The following is a 9,218-nucleotide window of genomic DNA, read 5'->3' on the forward strand; positions in this document are numbered from 1 at the left end:
AGTGAATTCATGGGAGGTAGGGTTAGGATCACACCCACCAGCCCTGCCTGACCTAGACAATAGGCTGTGTGAACAGACCCTACAGCCAAACAAATTGTAGTCATAGTTGGGATCTGTTCACAAGGCCTATTGAATGCATGGAGGTTGGGAGTGGGGCCAATGACAATGATCCCACCCACCCCTTAACCCAGCGGTGAGAACCTCAGGCCCATGGGCCCTCTGGTTCCCCAGATAGCCATGCATCTTTCACCTGTCCCCACCCCCTTTCCCTTGACCACCAATCATTTTGTGTTTTCCTGGCTTTTGCCCCCACGCTGCCATTCTAAAAGGTTGAAATGCCTCTCCTAAATTACTTGGGGTAAGAGCTTTAAGCTAGAATATGCTGGCATTTTTGGTATTTTGGCCCTGCTTCCTTTGGAAGGAGGCTCCTGACAGCTTCTCAGGAATTGAATTCAGCCCATGGGAGGAGGAATGGCCTCCCTAAGAAGGCATGGCCAGTGCTAGGGGAAATCCAAGTTCTTCTCTCAGTCCCTCAAGACTACAGAAAACAATCCTTCCTGGCAGCCACAAACACTCCCAGTTACAAAAATATCAATGGCTACCGAAAGGGAACATCTGTCACTTCTTTTCAGTATGGAGTGTATTCAGTTTCTCTTCGCTGCCTGAAAACTGAGGCCTAGCTGTCACTGAGGTGGCAAACCAGTGTCTGTCTGGCTGTATTGCTTTGGGCAGCAACTGAGGCCCACATGACTGAATCTCCTCCATACACCTGGCCTTCTCCCAGATAGTCTAGTTTTCTTTATGACATGGAAGTGGTTTCACATGGAGCCCCCTCAGTTCTGTGAGTCTGCACTTCCAGTCTAAAATAGTACAAATACAGGCTTGACACCTTAGTGACAACTAGGTCTAAGACTTTTATTTCCTGGAGATGGAAAGTGGACAAGAAACCCACCCAGTTTGACAGCCACACGTTGCTCTTGTTGTAGTGGGTGAGTGGGGGAAAGACAACTTGCTGTTTTTTTCTTAGCTTAAGGAGGTTCATTATAGCAAAATTTGAGAACTCCTGGTGAAGATCCTGCCTTAGAATATGGAACCAGACTATATGATTTTAGGGTCTCTTTCCCTTCCTGTGATGATGGTGATGATAACAATAAAAATGTTACATGCATAGCGGTATACAACTGTTGTAAATGAATGAATGAATGAATGATCACACTGCAGCGATGCTCAAGATAGGTAAGGCCAGTTTTTAAAATAGAGATAATTGTTCTATAAGCACATGATTGTGCTTATAACTGTTGGAGATGTCTTTTGATGAGGTTAGTGGGTACAAATATTGATTAAATAATAAATAAATACATAAATGTTTGCATCAAGTTGGAGAAAAAAATGAGTGTTTGGATCTGTCCCTGGAAGCTGTTTCTATCTGAATTAACAGTTTACAATATTTATTTCACTCAAGAGGTTATTTTAGCAGTATCATTAACAGTATATGTACAATTGTATATTTTCCTTTTTTGTCTCACGTTTGGCTTCCCTTATTCTCTATGCCAGTTCTTCCCAACCTGGTGCCCTCCAGATATGTTGGGCTACAATTCCCATCATCCCCAGCCCCTCCCTGCTGGGAGTTGTAGTCCAACAAATCTGGAGAGCACTAGATTGATAAAGGCTGCTCTAAGCTTTACTGAGTAAAGCTAATCAATATAACTGTGACTGTTTCTTTACTATTGCCTGATTTATTTTGCCAACTGTAAAGATCCTGAGTAGCCTTCTGCTCATTAACAAATAAAGATTCAGGCTTAGATACTTTTGTATAAAATGAAACCCCCTATAGTACATATGTAAAAGTGCAAATGGGTTGGATCCAGAGATTTTATTCTGCTGCTGGGAGCATTCCTGAGTGGAGTTCCACTCAGAACACTCCTGCTGGTGGAAAGGGGGATGGATGCAATTTTCACCAATGTCCCAGTCCCTCTGCAACCCACAGTGCCACCTCCCCCACTGTTCTGGACGATCCCCCAAGCCTCTGGAGCAGGGTTCCCCAAATTTAGAGGAGCATAGGAGACTGCAGGGGGAGGGGGAAGTGGCAAAGATTGCCTCCCCACCCCAACCGCCTGTTCATCCAGTGGAAAAGCTCCACTGAATCCAAAGCCATCCACTGAAAGAAGGTGCTCTTACATCCACGGAGGCTTTTTGCTGTATCCTACCCATTGTTTTTAAATATTATGTGGCCTTGTTTTTGTAAGCCACCTTGAGTTCCTTTTTTGGGAAATCATGCAGGATGTAAGTTTTAAAAATACAGTCAACCAATAAGGGAGCAATCCTATGGCCACTAGTCAGTGGTTAGACGGCCATAGGATACGTCGGTTTCCAGGAACCAACCTCGTAGCCCACGCTCTGAGGTCGGTTCCCAGAGAACCGACGTTCCCCCACATCCTGCGCTGCATCACAGGCAGCTCAGAATGGCCCCGCACTCCGTGCTCGGAAGAGGAGCATGGAGCAGCAAAACAGGGCGTTCCGGGGGGCGTTCCGGGGCAGGGAAGGTGGAAATGCTGGTACGACACATCCTATGTGTTGTCTGGCACCTGCCTTCCCGGCTCCGCCTTCCCGCAGCTAGACAGCCGAAATTGGCTGTCTAGCCACAAATGCAGGGCAGCTGAAGCGCGGAGGGGATGATACCATCTGCACTTCTCCTGCCCTGCGTTGGATAGGCGGTCGCCTCCAAGTTTGGACGTGGCCACCTATCCCGATAAGACTGCACCCTCCATGGGCAGTTGAACTCCCTCCTTCCATTCCTTTTTAAAATCACATAGATGCCATTGAATGACTTACCTGGGCAATGCAGAACTTAGCCCTTTCTCTTTCCAGATCTCACCCAAATCTGTCATTGGATTCTGAAGCTCCAAATAGCTTGGTGTTTTTCCCCCTCCTCTCTCAGTTTTGTTTCAAATGCTTTCCAAAACTGTATTGGGACCCAGCAAATTCTTTATCTGTTTATACCTGCATGGAAAAATTCAGGACGGCTTTATTACAATTCACTACAAGTAGCAGAGCTGTTCAAAGACAACACAGGATTCTTCATAAGGGAGGCCAAGAGGGATTGATGGTTTAAGCAAAGGTCTTGGCTTCATGTAATGAGCAGCCAGCAGATGAAGCTTCCACCACTTCTCAGGCCAAAGCTTTAACTCAGTGCCAGGGACTGAAGTGACTATTTCTCAAAACAAACTTAGTTAAAGTTTCCACTGCACTGAAACCTATTTTGCAGTCTAAATGCCATGTTAAGTTGAGCACGTGCAGCCATTTCCGTATTTTTAAAAGTTTACAATAATATGCAATACTTGGGTTTGCAGTCACCTTTTTTTAATTATGAAGTATTTTGGAGCGGTGTTACATTTACATTTGGGTAGACACATTGAAACAGAGGAATTAAAAGGAGTCCTCTCTTTGTTTATCTGACTTGCTTAGTATAAAGCAGCCTTCCCCAACCTGTTGCCCTCCAGGTGTTTTGGACTACAACCCCCATGAGTCACAGCCAGCATGGGCAATGGTCAGGGATGATGGGAGTTGTGGTCCAAAACATCTGGAGGGCAACAGGTTGGGGAAGGTGGACATAAAGATTATTCACTTTGTAAGTCCTGTATAAAGGGATAAAGTAGAAAATCTGTTTGATAAAATTCAGCAAGGAGCATAACAAATAAATATTACTGCACAAGCCTGAAAATAAAACATTCAACCTTAATGTATATTGATGTCTTTCTAACTTTTAAAGCATATATTTACCGAGCAGCTTAGTATGTTAAAAACCAATAGAGCATAGCGCATTTCTAAAATTATTACTTGGTTGCTTATATCAATCTTCGCAATGTTCAATCCCATCAGACTTCATTTCTGAAACCACACTGGAGACAACCCCAATTCAATCAATTTCTGGAAGAGCACAGTGGGAGGCATTAAATTACATGTAGTGTAGAATGAGATGGCCGGAAGGGAGCTGTGCGTCACATAGCTCAAGTTCTTGCCCTGTGACGGGTTCCTCCTTACCCAAACGCTCCTAGAAGATTAGCACATAGCCACAAGGTCATGCATTTCATGCAGAGTGGTAGTGTAGCCAGGTAGTTAAGAGAATTGACTTGGAGCCAGAAAATCTGGCTCCAGGTTCCTGTTCTACTATGGATTCATCCTGCAGCAAGTCACTTTGTGAGCCTCATCTTCTCACCCTATAAAATGGGGAGAATAGTGACCTTATCCACAGGGTCACTGCAAGTGCAATCAGAATAAAGACTATAAATATATATTTGGAAATTATTCCATTTAAAGTACTAGCAGGCTTGAGGAAAGTATTTTATGCCCAGAAACACCTGTTAAGTACAACTTAGTAAAACATATGCAGATGGCACAACCAAGCAACATTCTGACTTTCTCAAGAGTATATGCTTTCCTTTCATTTGTGCTGCTGCTTAAGGTTCTGCCACATTTTCTTTTTAATTGATTCTGTGGATACTAAAGCTCAAGCTTGATATTTACACAGAGAAGTGGGTCACTGTTTAATTTTGTCTCAAATGCTCAAGCTAGTATTATGGTGGATAAATTCATTAGAGGACCTCAGCTCCTCTCCCTATCTCTGTCTCTTCTCAGAAGAGCTTTCTTTGCCTGGGTGACTAGAATTAAATTTATTTCTCCTTTGTAACCATATGGCCAAGCATACAGACAGACACACACACACACACACACACACACACGAAAAGGTTACTTCTACATGCAAATAGGAAACCTTTTCCTTTTCCAAGACAATAACCATCAGCCATAGTGAAACTATGAAGGTCAGAAGCTCAATACAACAGTAAACGTTATGTGAACAATCAATGTCATGTGCATCCGCTGCACTTTCATCTCCCTCCCTTCCCTGAAACATACAAGCTTTGCTTTAAAAAGTGCTACATATCATTATATTCTCCTTTTATCTCACTCTCTCTGCACACAAATACACATTCAAGTCCAAATAGTTTGAAATAAATACCCTTCTGGGGAATGGAGAGCAGCTACTAAAAATAACAGGCAAGTGACATAAGCCAAGGAGGTGTTATGTGTTAACGGAGATGAACAAAAGTGGATGCACAAGGCGCCTCTCAGATAGGCAGAGCCTTCTTGTGATTAACAGTCATTCAGCTATGCCGGATTTTGAGTACACACTACAAAACCTTTAGTTTTGATCACATCAGCAGCAGGCATCTGTGCTATTGTGCATGCACATCCAAGACACTCTCATGCTGAGAAAATTTAAAAAATCAAATGCATAAAAAGATGGGCTGTCAAGTCTCCCAGTCATTGTTTAGGAAAAGCTCACGCAAGCTCTCCTTAAATAATCCATTTCTTATGAAGATGATTACTGACCTACATTCAAATCAGGAGAAAAACTCGGCAGATGTCTAAATAACCCTTTGGACACAGTGTTTAAGCCCACCTCTTTCTGAAAGCATTCTCATTAAAATGAAAAACGAACTATAAACCTACCTTTTGTAGAGGAGGAATCCCTTTGCAAGTAAGTCAGTACGAATGTAAAGTAGCAGTGAAAACAATGAGGTGGGGAAGGGGCTTCCTGTACTGAAAATACTGATTCTTCAAAGAAAGGAAAGGCATCAGCTTCTCCACCAGGACAGCCTTTGGAACTCTATTAGATCAACTTTGCAACTTTTTGCAAACTGAAAAACAGTTCCGTTTAGCATCATCCCAGCAGCTGGTTTCCATGTGACGTCAGCACACAGAGGATGGTTTTAAAGTCTCTTCCAATCCCCAGCCCTGTAACTTTATATCGTCTCATATTTTATGTAAACAACTTCTATGTCCAGGACATTTTTAGGTTTTATAGTGGAGCCCAGTTTAAACCTTGCCAAAACAGCCTGTGTAAATACTAGAGCTATGACAATAGCCAGTTTTAGATTTCTTTTCTAAAAGGCAGTTGTCTTTTTCTAAAGAAGCATACTTTTGCTGGAGCATGCATGTCTAACTTTCAGGAGTACAGTTATGGTAGCAACCTTTTCCCACATATTTCATATTTTCTTTTTTCTTCAAAATAATTGGTGAGTCAATTGTATGGAAAACACACACATACACACACACACCCCACACACAACAAACTGTTCAAACAAGGCTTCTTTCTATGCGGAAGAACACTTCACAAATATTATCAGACTCCATCTGGCAAAAAGACTAAATACGAATGAGAACATCAAACCTAACCCACTTCATTAATGCCTCTGTGTCATGAATTCTATGCGTGGCTGCCTGTGGAGACTATTCAACAGCTGCAGCTGCAGTGGAATGCAATGACCCCGCCTTATGATGGGTGGGTGGTGAGGGTCATTTCGAGCACAGAAGAATAATATTCCAAGTCTCCACTGGCTCCTTATTGCCAGCTATCTCAGCACTATTTAAGGAGCTGGTTTAGATTTATAAGACACTGAACAGCTTGGCCTCTATATACTTTATGGCTATTTAATATATTGTTTTTGAAATGCACCTCTGTAATACACAGTAAACATTAACATAGAAGCACTATTCAGGCATTGCTGGAGCGAAGAGGCAACATGGATACAGCAGGACTGTGGGGTCACATGTTTAGCTGTGCCCTCAAGGTCGCGTGGCTCCTCCCAACCCCTCATATGATCAAGGTGAACTTTGAGGCTGTGGGCTGTGGAAGATGGCAGCTCTGATTTCAGTGGGGCTGTGAATCCATTCTGGGTTTCAGTCAGAACCAGCTAGAGCTCTAAAGGAGCTATGCAAGGTGCTGAACCCTATCCCCAAACTAGCTTCAGCACTTTGGAATGCTCCTTTAGAGTTCTGGCTGGTTCTGACTGACAGCCAGAATGGATTCACAGCCCCACTGACATTAGAGCCACCAGCCTCCACTGGCTGGAAGGAACCTTGAGTAGTCAGGTTCAAAACTGCACAGGGAGTTTCCACAGAGAAAAAAGGCCATCCCCTGAAACGTTCTTCCTGAACATGTGAGGAGCCATGACAAGCCACGTAACTTCAGGGGCTGAATGAAATATGCGGCCCCACAGGGCTATAATGTTTAAAGTATGTGTTTAATATGAGTGCAGGCTCTTGATAAACCCGTGGCTGTACTTGTAAGTCTCATGGTTTCTAAGGGTTCTGTGTGAGGCTGGCCTTAGTACAGGGTAAGGAACCTTTTTGTGGTCCGGCAACCCATTTAGGGCGTCGAATGGCACTTGCATGGAGCTCTTTGCCTCCTTCTGCACAGACAAATGTAAAAGTGGGCAGGGATGATATCAAGGGAGGAGAAAGGGGTGGCAGAGGCGGGGGGGGGGGGCTTAGCAGACATTCCTCCACAGGTTGGATCTGGAACACCTGCAGGCTGAATGCAGCAGACAGGCTGGAGGTTCCCTGTCGCCTGAGTATTTCCTTCCACAGCCACTCTGCTTTCCATTACAGCTGCAAAGTTCAAACAGGTGAGCTTTTCTGAGAGAACTCTCCACCCCCAAGTAAGAATGCAGAGGACAAGTCAAGAGGCAACTTCCGTGACTGCTCTGAGAGGCTAAAAGCCTTTCTGTCTTCATGACAGCACCGTTACAGAAAGTGTTGGGAATCATCTTCTTTAAGCAAAGATTATACTGTCCAGGGATGGTTATGAAGATTCTTAATAAACTCCTTTTTGCCTTTGGGCCAGGGAATACTTTCCACGTCAACATCTGCTAAGGATTCCCTTTTCATCTGCCATGGAATCCCTGAGCATTGCAGTGCACTCCAGGGCATATTCTAGTGTGCCCACTCAGTTCACATGAGCAATGATGAAGCTTGTTGAACCTCACCATTGAACTGGGCATTGTGATCTTTTCACAAGCTTTCCTGCCAGTGGAGGCTGGTGGCTCCAGTGTCAGTGGGGTTGTACATCCGCTCTGGGTTTCAGTCAGAACCAGCCAGCACCCTAAAGGAGCTATTCGAGGTGCTGAACACAAAATGGGGTCAGCACCTTGGGTAGCTGCTGTAGAGTTCTGACTGGTTCTGTCTGAAACCCAGAGCGAATTGTCAGACCCACTGACATCGGAGCCACCAGCCTCCACTGTTTCCTGCCATGACTAATATTTTCATTCAGGAACCCCTGAAAAGCTTTTGAGGATGCCAGAGTTCTCTGGGCCACTGTTTGAAAACCAATGTTTAATTCTAATCTGCATTTTAGTATATTTTATCATTGTTATCTGCCTTAAGACAAATGGATTGGTCATTTTTATTGACAATAAAGATACCTTTCGTATAGTTCATAATACCTGTAGTAAATGTTTCTCAGCATTTGGTATCCCCTGGAAACAACTGGCTCAAAATATACATAAATATTATCTTCATTTTTACAGTAATTCAATTCTCCAGCCCATTAGGTTTCCAGATGTGTTGTCAACTATGTGCCCCTTGGCAGTGCAAAATTATTATTATTATTATTTATTTCATTTCTATACCGCCCAATAGCCGAAGCTCTCTGGGCGGTTCACAAAAATTAAAACCAAACAACACACAATAAAACAATTTAAAATATACAGAACATTAAAACCACAATATAACAATACAACCACAATAAAACCTAGCAGCAGTACAGGAGTTTAAAATGCAGATTTAAAACAGCAAAGATAAAAATTTAGAAAGCTAAAATGCCTGGGAAAATAAAAAGGTCTTCACCTGGCGCCAAAAGGAGTACAATGTAGGCACCAGGTGAACCTCGCTAGGGAGCTCATTCCAGAGCCGGGGTGCCACAACAGAAAAAGCCCTCCTCCTAGTAGCCACCCGCCTCACTTCCTTTGGCAGGGGCTCACGGAGAAGGGCCGCTGATGATGATCTTAAGGTCCGGGCAGGCACATATGGGAGGAGGCGATCCTTCAGGTAACCTGGCCCCAAGCCGTTAAGGGCTTTGAATGTTAACACCAGCACTTTGAATCGGGCCCGGAAATGGACTGGCAGTAGGTATGACTATTATCAAGACTCAAGGGTACAGTCAGGCCTTGACTGGGGTTCAGCCTTTGTGCCACCACTGACTTCTAAAAAGGGAGGGTACCAAAGGAAGGCTAGTTGGACCTATAAGAGCCTCCTGAAGATAACTATGCTAATGCAGGTCATGTGACAAAGCCCGATATCTATAAGAGCTTTCAGGTCATTTATCCTGTTTTAGTTTAATCAACAAACGGGTTTTGTTTGTTCCTGCTCCTTTTAAC

This window comes from Heloderma suspectum, chromosome 1 (genome assembly GCF_057233095.1).
Source record: "Heloderma suspectum isolate Gila_16-S chromosome 1, 16-S_ref, whole genome shotgun sequence".
In the NCBI taxonomy this organism is placed as follows: domain Eukaryota; kingdom Metazoa; phylum Chordata; class Lepidosauria; order Squamata; family Helodermatidae; genus Heloderma; species Heloderma suspectum.